At 40.3% G+C, this 14,532-nt stretch overlaps 1 protein-coding gene across 4 annotated transcripts in view; it reads right to left on the reverse strand.

The window, feature by feature from the left end:
• The window catches only part of LOC118390979 (galactosylgalactosylxylosylprotein 3-beta-glucuronosyltransferase 1-like), a 51,983-nt gene that overhangs the window by 18,202 nt on the left and 19,249 nt on the right, over positions 1 to 14,532 (reverse strand). For 2 of the 4 annotated variants that reach the window (XM_035781864.2, XM_035781865.2), the window contains exon 2: positions 10,889 to 11,280. The gene's annotated coding sequence lies outside the window, so the exon portion shown is untranslated. Of the gene's footprint in view, positions 1 to 10,888; positions 11,294 to 14,532 lie in introns of those variants that run through there. The other 2 variants (XM_052457730.1, XM_035781862.2) reach the window with 2 other exon arrangements.

The raw sequence follows: 14,532 nt of genomic DNA on the forward strand, positions 1-14,532 counted from the left end.
ACGACCTTCGTTTATCTCCCTTGGAAATTGATCATTTAGACTGAATTTGGTCTCTTTAAGCTCCCTTCCCCTGCTTTTGATCCTTTAATTGGTAGTGTTCAAATTTTGTGATGATCAGTCGGGGACCCTTGGTCTTGTCGCTCCGAGTTCCAAGTCTGTGTACTCGGTGGAAAGCCACCTTGTTTACAGTCTCTTTCTGAAGTTTCAAGGCGGATTGCATGAGTTCTCTGATTGCGCCCTCTGGATTATTGGATGTGTCTTCCTGGGAAGAAAAATCGATTTTCACGCATGCTACGACTTTGTATGTCTAGTAGCAACTCCTTCATCACTCTGTTTTCCCTGAGTAGACAATCCATGTTGGAATCGTGGATTTTTACCTTGGCTGCGAGTGCCTTGTTTTCTCCTTGGAGTGTGAGAATTTCACTCTGGCTAAACTCCAAACTCCCCATCAGCCCTGCTACCTAGTCACACAACTTTTCCAGTGTTGAATGGATTCCAGCCAGAGCACTAGCCTCTACTTCAACGGTAAGTAAATCGTCCGTGTCTGTGGACTAATCTGTTTTCTATTAATGTTGGGTTAAAGTTATTAAGTGAGGGCGTCGGATCTTTCCATGATGGAGTATGTTGTTCCTCCTTAGTGTAAAGCTGTTGGTACTCGTCGATTTCCATCACAATCTCCTTTGTATCCAGGTTGGCTCTTTACTGCAACCAGTTGTTTTCCGAAAAGATAACAATGAGTCTTTCCCACGACGACGACAGGTGTCTGTAGTACAGCCGGCTAGCACTCGTGGAATCCTCGCAAAAAATGGAACACAAACTTGCAGTCCCAGCCGTGTTTGTTGTTTTTCTAGTGTACTGTGATCCCGTGGCTACCGTTTCTCAGGAAAGTATTTATGTTTATCCTGAACCACAAATGTAAACCACTTGGAGCTGATTTTCTGGTGTTTTTACAGTCTTATGTCCAACAATTTCAAAGATTTGAGTTACAGTTCAAATAAGGAAATCAGTCAAATAAAAATAAATAAGGCCCTAATCTATGGATAACACATGACTGGGAATACAGATATGCATCATTTGGTCACAGATACAGTACCATAAAAAAAAGGAAGGTATGTGGATCACAAAACTAGTCAGTATCTGGTGCGTCAACCATTTGCCTCATGCAGCGCGACACATGTCCTTCGCAAAGAGTTGATCAGGCTGATGTTTGTGACCTGTTGAATGTTGTCCCACTCCTCTTCAATGGCTGTGAGAAGATTCTGGATATTGCTGTGAACTGGAACACGCTGTCGTACACGTCAATCCAGAGGATCCCAAACATGCTCAATGGATAACATGTCTGGTAAGGAAGCAGGCCATGTAAGAACTGGGATATTTTCAGCTTCCAGGAATTGTGTACAGATCATTGCGACATGGGGCTGTGCATTATCATCCTGAAACATGAGGTGAAGGCGGCGATTGAATGGCATGATAAAGGGCCTCAGGATCAATTAAAATTGCAATTGATAAAATGCAATTGTGTTCATTGTCCGCTCATGCCTGCCAATACCATAACCCCACCGCCACCCTGGGGCACTGTGTTCACAATGTTGACATCAGCAAACCACTTGTCCACACGATGCCATACATGCTCTCTGCCATCTGCCTGATTCAGTTGAAACTGGATTCATCCGTGAAGGGCACACTTCTCCAGCTTGCCAGTGGCCATTGAAGGTGAGCATTTGCCCACTGAAGTTGGTTACAACGCCAAACTGCTGTCAGGTCAAGACCCTGGTTTAGGATGATGAGCATGCAGATGAGCTCCCTGATATGGATTCTGACAGTTGTGCAGAAATACTTAGGTTGTGAAACACACAGTTTTATGAGCTGTCCAGGTGGCTCGTCTCAAACCATCCCGCAGGTGCAGAAGCCAGATGTGGATGTCCTGGGTTGGCGTAGTAAGACTAGGTCTGCGGTTGTGAGGTCGGTTGGACGTACTGCCAAATTCTCTACAACGACATTGGAAGCAGCTTACGGTAGAGAAATTAACATTCAAACATTCTCTGGCAACAACTCTGGTGGACTTTTCTGCAGTCAGCATGCCAATTGCACACTCCCTCAACTTGAGACATCTGTGGCATTGTGTTGTGTGACAAAGCTGCACATTTTAGAGTGGCCTTTTAGTGTCCCCAGCACAAGGTGCACCTGTGTAATTACCATGCTGTTTAAATCTGCTTCTTGGTATGCCACACCGTCAGATGGATGGATTATCTTGGAAAAGGAGAAATGCTCACTAACAGGGATGTACACACATTTGTACAAAAAATTTGAGAGATATGCTTTTGTGCATTTAAGGTCATGAAAGATGGGACCAACACTTCACATGCTGCGTTCACATGTTATACCAAACATGCGGAACTCCTTCCCAATATTGAGTTGCACCCCACCTCTCAGAACATCCTCAATTCGTCGGGGCATGGACTCTACAAGGTGTCGAAAGCATTCCACAGTGATGCTGGCCCATGTTGACTCCAATGCTTCCCACAGTTGTATCAATTTGTCTGCATATCCTTTGGGTGGTGGACCATTCTTGATACACATGGAAAACACATGGAAAAGTGTGAAAAACCCAGCAGCATTGTAGTTCTTGACACAAACCGGTGCGCCTGGCCCGGCACCTACTACAAAAAAATTGAAGTGCCTTTGACTCCAATGCTTCCCACAGTTGTATCAATTTGTCTGCATATCCTTTGGGTGGTGGACCATTCTTACTGTAGTAGGTGCCGGGCCTGGCACACCGGTTTGTGTCAAGAACTGCAATGCTGCTGGGTTTTTCACACTTTTCCATGTGTTTTCCATGTGTATCAAGAATGGTCCACCACCCAAAGGATATGCAGACAAATTGATACAACTGTGGGAAGCATTGGAGTCAAAGGCACTTCAATTTTTTTGTCTTGCCCATTCACCCTCTGAATGGCACACATACACAATCCATGTCTCAATTGTCTCAAGGCTAAAAAAAAATATTCTTTAACCGGTCTCCTCCCCTTCATCTACACTGATTGAAGTGGATTTAACAGGTGACATCATCAAGGGATCATAGCTTTCACCTGGATTCACCTGGTCAGTCTATGTCATGGAAATAGTTCCTAATGTTTTGTACACCCAGTGTATGGTACACGCATATGCATACATGCACGCACTCAAACACACACCCCTGATTTTATCATTCAGACACATTTCCAACGCTAGCCACTGGTCATAATAAGGGTATTATTAAAAATAAGGATCTGTAAAGAAACTCTTATTGAAAGTCTTGAGCTTAAAAAGCCAGACAAGCAGAGAGCCATCCCTTGTGTAGATACATTAAATGTTTATATTCATGATGTGAGCTCAGCTTGTTTTACATGCAAAGCTTTTCTGAGGAGTAGAAGAGTACCAAAGCACATCACACAATACAAATCCTCTCTCTGGGGAGATTGTGATGAATGAGAACCCCCCCCCCTAAGAAAAAACATATTTGATTTATCTGATAATAAGAAAACTTAACCCAGACAATATTGGAGGTATTTAAATGCATTTTTGCTATTACTCCGTTGTTACCCTTACTGTATTGATATTTATAAATGCTCACTGCACCTTCTGTGCACTCACTAGTGATTTCAATGTACCGTTACACTCTTTTCAGCTCTGTGGCACCTAGATATAGTAAATGTGCAGACTGAATCTGGTTGATATGTACTGCAGATATTGCAATCAGACCAGTCAATGATCTTCGTGCTACTCCATTAAATTTTTTCTCCAAATGCTTGGCAGCTCCAGGACTTGGCAACTCTGGAGTTTGTCCTCTGACTGCCATTGATTTGAGGGACTGGCGGCGAGTCTCACTGCGAGCTCTATGGTGACAGAGACATCACAAAGAGCCTCACACGCACGCGCTCATACACTATGAAGGAGCTGGACAGGGACCAAACCATTAACCACACTGGAGGAAGCAGGGATCCTAACTAATGGGCCCCACTGGGGTTGGCCTTGTTACATGTGGAAATGTCCCCAATTACTGTAACCAGGCCAGCCATAAACTCTGGTTGGATAGAGTGGTTCAGTCGGCGAAACGTTTGCATGTCTTTTAATCAAATGCTGAGAATGCACAAATACAGACCGGAGAATCATAAATCAGACACAATGTGCCATTAATTTATCGAGACCTAGAAAAGCAACACAAAAGAGTATTCTTCTGTGGTGCTGCTTTATCTCCATGTAATCAATATGATTCACTCACATATAACTATTGATCCGTGAGAATGTACTTGATTAGTCTTTATAACTGGTCAAGGCCAAAGTCAAGATATCAACATTGTGAATGTTCTATATGGTGAACACCTTGACTGGGTAGTTGATAGAGGACTGCTTTTCTCTTGTGAGACCTGAGAAGGTTTCTGTTCTGTATGTTATTCACACCAACCATGCTATACATATGATATAAAACTGAACAGGTTTATCTTGATAGAACCATTAGCATGTGTCCATCCTCATCACTAAACTTCCTGATTAAATAACTTATCTATGAAAACCTGACTATGCAAGAAAGATTTGAGCTTTGCTTTACCAGCAACTGAACTCCTGAAATCCAATTAAATCACACAGATTGATTATTTACCTTCAGAGACATATCCCCACCACCTCTCCAAATGGAATGATGCCTAGATACATCAAATAAGATGGGATTTTCAAGATGGCGAAATGGACTAGCACATCTCCTCGTGTGTCTCTCATAAATACTAAGGTCATGAATTAATCTATTTCTTTGGATCCATCAAATGAATGCGGACACTTATCAAGGCGGCCATATTGCCTCTGCTGTGAACAGTGGTAATACTATGAATGAACTATATAGTCAATTTGATGACTGGTTGGAATATACAGTAGGACACATGGCAGAAAAATACATTAAACATGACTAAACTCATTAACACATCATCACTGGAGGCATTCACTACAATCTTGAGTTCATGCTTATTATACAATATGGGTGAAATGGAGACAGAGGAACCACAAAATGTCATATTGCTTATACATGTATCCTAATCATGAATGCATTCATGTTTTACAGCTTAATGTCATCACACTGAGCAATCTCTAGTCTAGACTATTTGTTTGAGTAGACAATTTACACACAGCACTGACACACACTAACCCCACCAGAAATGCCACTCGAGGTCTTTTCACAGCCCCCAGGTCCAGAACAAATTCAAGGAATACAGAGCCACGAGTGCATGGAACTGCTTTCCATCTTATATAGCGCAAGTGAACAGCTAACCTGGTTTATAAAAAACAAATAAAGCAACACCTCATGGAACAATGCTTCTCCCCCATGTGACCTACTTGTTGTGTGTATGTACAGACATGTACACTATATATACAAAAGTATGTGGACACACCTTCAAATTAGTGAATTTGGCTATTTCAGCCACACCCGTTGCTGACAGGTATATAAAATTGAACACACAGCCATGAAATCTTCAAAGACAAACATTGGCAGTAGAATGGCTTTACTGAAGACCTCTGACTTTCAATGTGGCACCTTTCTAACAAGTCAGTTTGCACAGAGCTCTGACCTCAACCCAATTCACCTTTGGGATGAATTGGAACGCCGACTGCGTGCCAGGACTAATCGCCCAACATCAGTGCTGGATCTTACTAATGCTCTTGCGGCTGAATGGAAGCAAGTCTCCACAGCAAGGGACAGAAGAGCTTATAATCACCCATGTTTTTTTTATAGATTTTTACCTACATCCTTGTGCTAAGATGTTGTGGCCACTCAACACAGGGCAGAGCACACCTTTCATATTAGCATGCTGAGTATTGCTATACAACACACTATTACTGGTGGCAATTAAATAACCAATACACTATCAGGTTTGGATCTCTTGGAATTGTATTTTTTCCCAGTATGACCAATTTCCCTAAAACAAATAGTTCTGCACTTTGCAACATTGTTTTTTTTTAACGAGTCAGTCTAGGTAAATTATTTAATCAGTCTAGGTAAATCATTTGATCTAATGGCAAAGAGTAACCAAATACCCAATAGAATATTCCATTGTTGTTTGATAGTCATTTTCTGTAGAGAGCTTGTGGTTGCATCAGCTAGCAAAATGCACCAGGCGCCATGTTGGAAGACCAAAGTCAGCCTGTTGGAAGTTATCCAATCGTCCACATGGCCGGCTGCCTTTTGCTACCACTGGAAACTTTGGAAGATTGCCCATTATTTAGTTATTTTAAGGACACCGAAAACAGGAAGGAATTGGGAGAACCTATTCAAGAAAGTAAATGTTTTGAAAATGATCAAAAATTATTATTAGCTAGCTAGCTTTCTACAGAAACGTAGTGTGCAGGCTAACTCATGAGCTGCTATATAATGTTCACTAGTTAGCTAACTATACATTATAAAAAGTTATCTAAGTGAATTAAATATCACCAGCTTGCTAACGTCATATTAGCTGGTTAGCTTCTTGATGTATTTATCGTTGTAACTCTAAATGCATTTGTATCTAGGTAGCTAACAGTCACGGAAGAGGGTGAAACGATTAGCTAGCAGTTCCAGCTGTCAGAGAAGGGAGACAAGGCTACTCTGTATAGGGCAGGTAACTATGGGAGGACATTATGAAGATATTCTCCAGTTCCATTCCCTAGTGAGAAACTGAAGATAGAGCTATATAACTAGCAACATAACATTCAGTACTGTCTTATTTGAGTATAATTATATGTTAGCACATTTGGTGAACAAAAATACAGTTTAAAAGTCACACAAAAATTTATAAACCTATTAAAACTGGAGCAGGCCAACCCTGCTGGGTGTGCATGCTTCTGTTCCAGCCCAGCATGAACACACCTGATTCATTGTATCAAACCTTATTAGTTAATAATCAAGTGTACTATTTCTGGGCTGGAACAGAAGTCTGTTTTCCCATAGATCAGGGATCAAGGTATGGTATTGACTTTTTTTTGTTCACCTAAAAAACAGCCTACATGTTACTAAAATGTCTATCCTTTAGACACAATCCGGTCTCAGCGCTCTACAGACCATTCCTTCGACCTCATGGCTTTGATCTGACATACTCTGTCAACCTTATATAGACAGGTGCGTGCCTTTCCAAATCATGTCAAATCAATTGAATTTACCACAGGTGGACTCCAATCAAATTGTAGAAACAACTCAAGGATGATCAATGGAAACAGGATGCACCTGACCTTAATTTTCATTCACATAGCAAAGGGTACTTACATAAATAAGGTATTTATGATATAAATGTTTTAATACATTTGCCAAAATGTCTAAAAACCTGTTTTGTCATTATGAGGTGTTGTGTGTAGATTGATGAGATTGAAAAAATATTTGTAGATTGAAAAAATATTTCATACATTTTAGAATAAGACTGTAACATAACAAAATGTTAAAAAGTCAAGGGTTCTGAATACTTCCCGAATGCATTGTACCTAATTCAACTCAGAGGGCCTGATGATTAGTTGATAAGTTGAATCAGGTGTGTTTGTCCAGGACTAGAATAAAATGTACTGTTGGAGGTACTCGAGGACTGGTGTTGGGAACCACTGGCCTACAGTATGATGGCATTAGCCTTATGGGCATTTGCAATGCAGCCCTTGCCATTGTGCATCTGAAGCAGAGAAGCTTAACTCACACATGGTTTACATATTGTTCAGCTATATGTTCTCAATTTAAAAATGATACCAGTTGACAATGTATATGAGGCTAATCATTACACTGGATTTTATACATGCCTTGTGCTGACATGAAATGATTTAGTTAAAATCCAACCGTTGTAATCTAGGTGGTGAAATGTCTGGAAGGAGATGATGGGATCCTTAGCTTAAAACATACAACTACTACTACCAATTTCAATGCCAGATACTTTTCTCATAGAAGGTCTGAGTGGCACTGAGAGGTGCTACAGTGTTAATGAAGATGGTTTGCTTAAGACTACCACAACAATTACATTGTCTATGCTAAATGTGTATAAATTGTAAAATAAATAAAATAGTCGGGCTATAAGAAACACTTTCTATTCAATGGGGCTAGGTAAAGCAGAGAGAACAATACTTTTAATTTCACCCATACAAAAATGTAGTGTTTTATTAAAGTACAGAATGTTTACAATGTCATGAACAATAGTCTTTAACACTTTTCAAAATACATTTTATACATTCATATGATTTAAGGGGGCACTTCTGTCTTGACGACAAGGTGAAGGTGCTCTCTACTCAAATGGCACAACAGAATCATTCAGCTAGTCCAAAGTACAACATACGACAACCATCTCATATAACTGAGGGATGTCTCCTTTCATAGCTGGGAAAGGACGAAGTAGAAGCAGAAACTGTTGCTGCTGCAGCATTGCTCATCTTTACAGTGGGAATCCAGTCGACATGGGTGTCTTGATAGGGGTCAACTGGTGAACCTACAGTACATAAACAAATGAGAAGCACTCCTGATGTTAGCATATCACTTCTTCAGGTCACCTATACCATCAGGGGACTTAAGTGTATGGTTGTGTTTAATTCATTCAGGTGTTTTAGTTTCATATAAATATTACATCAATTGTTGGGCTGGAGCAACCAATAGTCAACAAGGCAGGTTGTCCTATGTCCAGTTTAATACATTTTTTAAAATGTTCATGTAATATTTTACATTCCGTAGCAGATTAGGAGAATTTATACAGCATGTTAGGAAAAGGGTTAGGTTTTACTAAAATGTGTTTAAAAAAAAATACTTTTGACCTTAATTTGACAAAAGCTGGTTCCCTTTTAGCCAGGACCCCTTTTCGGCCAAGATTACATGGTTGCATTCAAAACAAGGTCATTTTTATTGATCTGTTGTCAGTGTCAGTAGAGTAGGCCTAGGCTACTATCGTACTCAAAAATATTCTGCTAATGTCTCCAGTCCATATAAAGTGTAGTAGAATTGCATGACATGTTTATTAAAGGCTACATTTCAACTGTGCAAATGAAAGAAACATCACTGATGTAGCCCATAAGCCTATGCCACTATGCACTAAATTATTACTATCCAGTCTACTCATCACATTAGGAATAGTACGCTTACATTCGTCTGCAAATGTGTGTCACGCATGCTCCCGCCATTCCCCCCTGGCCCTCGAGGAGGCCAGGCTCCCCAGCATTGCGTACCCCTGCCATCATCATTACACACCCCTGCCTTCCCACATCACGCGCATCAGCAATTATTGGACTCACCTGGACTCAATCACCTCTATATTACCTCCCCTATATCTGTCTGGTCCCCCGCTCTGTTCCCTGCTTCTGCATTAATGTTGATATGTCCTTGTATACCCGTGTGCTGACGCTGTTTCTGTCCTGTTACCTGTCTGTTCCTATTAAATGTTTGACTCCCTGTACCTGCTTCTCTTCCCCGGCATCAGTCTTTACAATGTGATGATAGATGCATGCAATCCATTGTTATAAAGGTGTATTTTTATGGTGAAAAAATACCTTCCCCAAAACTTGAAAACCACGCGACACATACTAATATCTAGACTACAGGCTATCTAGCTAGCTAATTTAGGCAAATGTACTGTATACAGTGTTAACATCTGATTAACATAACAGCTAAACAAAACTCGAAATTGATCAGATTTGACTTACCAGTAATGAAATAATCGTAGCAGACCCTGTACTGACAGCTGTCTGGGTTCAGGTCTTGACTGGCAAAAAAAAAAGTTTCTTAACTTTTCTGACAGTTCTTGAGTCTTATCTCATTGTTATCACCAATGGTCAGTGGCGATTTTAGTATGTAAATCTTGGTGGGGCAAAAAAAGAAAAATTGGGATGCATGCCAGCAAAGCCACTACACAACACAACACTAAACAATACATTAATTGCACTATAATGGTGACAAACAGTGCCCACAAACTGTTAGGGACTATATAAAGCTGTCCCAGCAGCAGAGTCCCAACAGCAATCCCAACACATTACCACTGCTACACCTGGTTATCAGCGGAGCCTAGTCTGGCAGTGAAACAGTTAATTCAGCCTCATTTACTGCCATTTAAAACACTTAGCTGATATGGCTGACTTTCTTACACAAATCTGGTTTCTACTGACAATTGAGATGCACAAACTATGGCATAGGAGGACGACAAGGGGATAAGAGGCTATCCGTAATTTCGCTTAAGACATTAATGAGCGAGCGACGACGGACGTAGTCAATATAACTATTTGTACAGCCCTTTTGAAATGTACCATGACAGAATTCAGAACATGGGCCGTTCTTACAGTCCTTTGCGTACACCAAGCCACAACCGTAGGATAAATAAAAGGGACATATAAGCAGACAATGGAAGCTCTTACATTTGATGATGACATTTCTCTGAAACAGGTTATAGGCTACATGTGCACCACCAAGTTAGAACAGTAGGTGAAATTAAGAAGTGAAAATAGACCAAATTATTAGGGTGAGGCACATTGAACACCATTTGGGTTTTCGCGTGTCCAAAAAGACACACGCCAAATAACATTATTTGACATGTTAAATCAGCTTTTAATTTGACACTTCAAATAACACAATTCTATTATAGAATGTTGTGTGTGCTCAATTTGCACGTGCAAGCCAAGCGTCACCACTACTACAGTAGCACTGTCAAAGCTGTACAAAAAAAGTCTGCAGACAAGCACACACACCGGCCACGAACAATGTGTTTACAATACAGTGTTAGTGAAAATAGACCAAATTATTAGGGTGAGGCACATGGGCTACTAACAGCTTACTACACAACATACACTTAGTATTACTTTCGTAGCTACAGTATACATGTATCCCTTGCATATTACATCATTTATGCAGCAGCATAAAGTTACAAGACATTTTTGGACTCACCTTGTGCTGTGCTCACTTAAACAGGAAGGTGGCACGGTGATCCTTTGTGGGCAAATTTTGTCATCAAACTTTGTCATCAAAGTCTGGCATTCTCTGTATTTAGGGTGGAATCTCTGAAAAAAAAAAACACACAGCCACTCCACTGAAAGCAGGCTAGTGGATGCTTTGAAATGCTTGCTGTTAGCCACTGATTCCTTCCAAACCTCTCATTGTTGAATTTGCGATTTCCAACTTGTTGAAAGGGACCCATAAAGTCAGCTTCCTCCTCTTTCCCCAGTGAACTACACAAAGTGATTTGCCCCACTGAGGAGCTATGAGTCTGAACAGGCTGATCTGGGTAGCGCGATGTATCCAATCCACGGGCAGCAGGGTCGTGTCCTCAGTGCCAGTCCCTGTGGAGACAGAAGAGGTCATCCTTCTGGAAGAATGCTGCTTCTCATTCCAAAAACAAAGGCTGGGATTGTTGAAAGCTGACAGAAAGGGTGGGGCTGGGGGGGGGCACATGGTGGGACAATGGGATAAATCCTATGAAAATGTAACAGCCCTCCGAATGGGATTTTTGCTTAGGGATGAGGTATTATATAACTATGATGCATAAGTGATACATAACATTCAGGTAATTTATCTGCCTTACAATCAACAGTCACATGGGCAGTCAGACAGACATGCCATTTCTTTTCATTCGCTTTCATTTCCTGATGAGACTTGACCTTATGAAAGGACCACATTCTGAGTGGACATCCTTAAGCCCCTGAATTGCCAACTATTTGACATGGTAAACATAAACCTCTAATATAAGAAGTTGCTCAGATTGTTAAAAAAAGGCTATATGAGAGGCAGTACAGTGAGACATTTCTATATTGGATTGAGGAACATGTTGAGAGTGGTAGTCAAACAGGAAATTAGCTAAATACTTTTGGCAGGGGGATTAGAATGCAGTTGTTTCTCTGAGGAGTGCATGCAGCAGGTGTTTTGGAAGAGGAGGAAGTGTCTGCGAACTCCCTGCCCTGTGAAAGACCAGTCGAGATCAAAGCTACTGTATTACAGAGTGAATCAAAGGCTGAATCAGTCTATAGACAGCGTCTGAAAATGGCAATGTGAAATTAAAGAGCACCCAGAATATTGTATTAAATGGTGTATACACTGGACTCAATGGCCTCTTCAGAAAATAAAGCATTTGTTCAAATTCTTCAGAATTTGTCTCAAAAAACAACAGGTGATATATTTTTATTATTCTTTTGTTTCTGACAGTTGAGAGAGAAATTACTTTTATCTGACAGGTGAGAGAGACAACATCAATTTCTTGAAAAGGCATGCATCCCCTCCTCCTTTTTCAAGGAAGATATTGGAAGAAAATGTAACTTTAAGAGCATTTAACTTTAAGGGTCATGATGGGATATGGTGGAAAGTAGCTAAAAAAATAAGAGTACTTGATGACAGAGAGGTGGGTGTCCTTGAAAAACTCCTAAATCTGATTCTGCCTGTTGGTTCCTTTTGAATGACAAGTGTGTCTTATTTCCTCATTCCAAAAGATAATACAATCTTCAACAAATGTTGTCATTTCATTTCATTAAAAAATGCTTTGTAAACATCAGTGTGCGAGAACAGCTTCGCTTGATTAAAGCTTTATATTCCAACCAGTTTTGGGTTGTAGTTTCACTACATGTAATTCCACTATTAATGTAACTACATTTTGCAGTATGGTAGTTTAACTAAATTCACAGTGGGATGAACAAGAAGTTGTGCTTTTAAATTATGTATGACACTTGTATTTTCACAATATTTGTATTTTGAATTTCGGGAGCGGTTCATGCGCCAATGCAGTTTTAAGGAAAATAATAGTTAAGAAAATACTTACTAAATAAACTAAAGTGAAAAAAATTCAAGAGTAATAATAAAACAACAATAACGAGGCTATTTAAAGGGGCGGCACCGAATCAATGTGCATCAATCCGGGAAAATGATATTAGTATGGTATGTTACCTTTGTATGATATTTATTAATTTGTGGATGTCCATCATCCACATCATATGTTACGAATTACAATTCATATAATATGTTACTACTCCTCTAACTGGAGTACCTGCTCCTGCTGAATCCATGGTAGTTGTGAAATTCTGTTACAGGTGTGTGTACTGGAGGCGAAGTCATGTGCAGGAGAGCAGAGTGTAGTTAACAGGCGCACTTTTTTTCTGGTCCAAACGAAAGCACATAAGTACATAAATGTTCCCAAAACACGGAACACAAACAAAATTCTGGCGCGTGACAATACTCACATAACATAAAACAATTTCACACAAAGACATGAAGGGGAACAGAGGACTAAATACATGCAGTGTGATTAGGGAATGAAAACCAGGTGTGTATGGAACAAGACAAAACAAATGAAAACATGAAAAATTGAGCGGCGATGGAACGTCGCCCGAACAAGGAGAGGAGCCAACTTCGGCGGAAAGTCGTGACAGTTACATATTGCAATTCATACAATATGTTACGAATTGCAATTCGTGCAATATGTTACGGATTTTGAAAATGTACAGTATATTGGGCTCTTGGGTGGAGCAGCGTTCTAAGGCATTGCCTAGCAGTGCTAGAGGCATCACTACAGACACCCTGGTTCGACTCCAGACTGTATTAGGAGTCCCATTGAACGGTGCGCACTTGTCCCAGCGTCGCATGGGTTTGGCTGCGGTAGGCTATCATCGTAAATAGGAGTTTGTTTTTAACTGACTTGACTAGTTAAATAAAGGTAAGCAAATGGAAAATAGCTAGGTGGCTAACATTAGCTAGGGTTAGAGATATGAGTTAGGTTAAATGGTAAAGGTTAGGGTTAGAGTTAAAGGTTTAGGGGAAGGGTTTGCTAAAATGCTAAGTACCTAAAAGTAGCTGCAAAGTTGTTAAAATCAAATTTGCTTTGTTAAAATCCACAGCTACAATAAATGTATCCTCAGGATATTGGGTTTCCAGTTTGCATAGTCCAGTGAAGTTCTTTGAGCGCCGTCATGGTATCAGCTTGAGGGGGGATATACACGGCTGTAACAGTAACCGACGAGAATTCTCGGCATTTGATTATGAGGAATTCTAGATCAGGTGAACAAAAGGACTTGAATTCCTGTATGTTGTTTCAATTACACCATGAGTCGTTAATCATGAAACATACAAACCCGCCCTTCTTTTTCCCGGAGAGTTGTTTATTTCTGTCAACGCGACTCACAAAGAATCCTGTAGGCTGTATCGACTCCGACAGCATATCCTGAGAGAGTCATGTTTCGGAAGTTTACATACACCTTAGCCAAATACATTTAAACTCAGTTTTTCAGAATTCCTGACATTTAATCCTTGTAAAACTTCCCTGTCTATGGTCAGTTAGGATCACCACTTTATTTTAAGAATGTGAAATGTCAGTATAATAGTAGAGAGTGATTTATTTCAGCTTTCATTGCTTTCATCACATTCCCAGTGGGAAGTTTACATACACTCAATTAGTATTTGGTAGCATTGCCATTTAATTGTTTAACTTGGGTCAAACTTTTTGGGTAGCCTTCCACAAGCTTCCCACAATAAGTTTGGTGAATTTTGGCCCATTCCTGCTAATAGAGCTGGTGTATCTGAGTCAGGTTTGAAGGCCTCCTTGCTCACACACA

This window comes from Oncorhynchus keta, chromosome 12 (genome assembly GCF_023373465.1).
Source record: "Oncorhynchus keta strain PuntledgeMale-10-30-2019 chromosome 12, Oket_V2, whole genome shotgun sequence".
In the NCBI taxonomy this organism is placed as follows: Eukaryota; Metazoa; Chordata; class Actinopteri; order Salmoniformes; family Salmonidae; genus Oncorhynchus; species Oncorhynchus keta.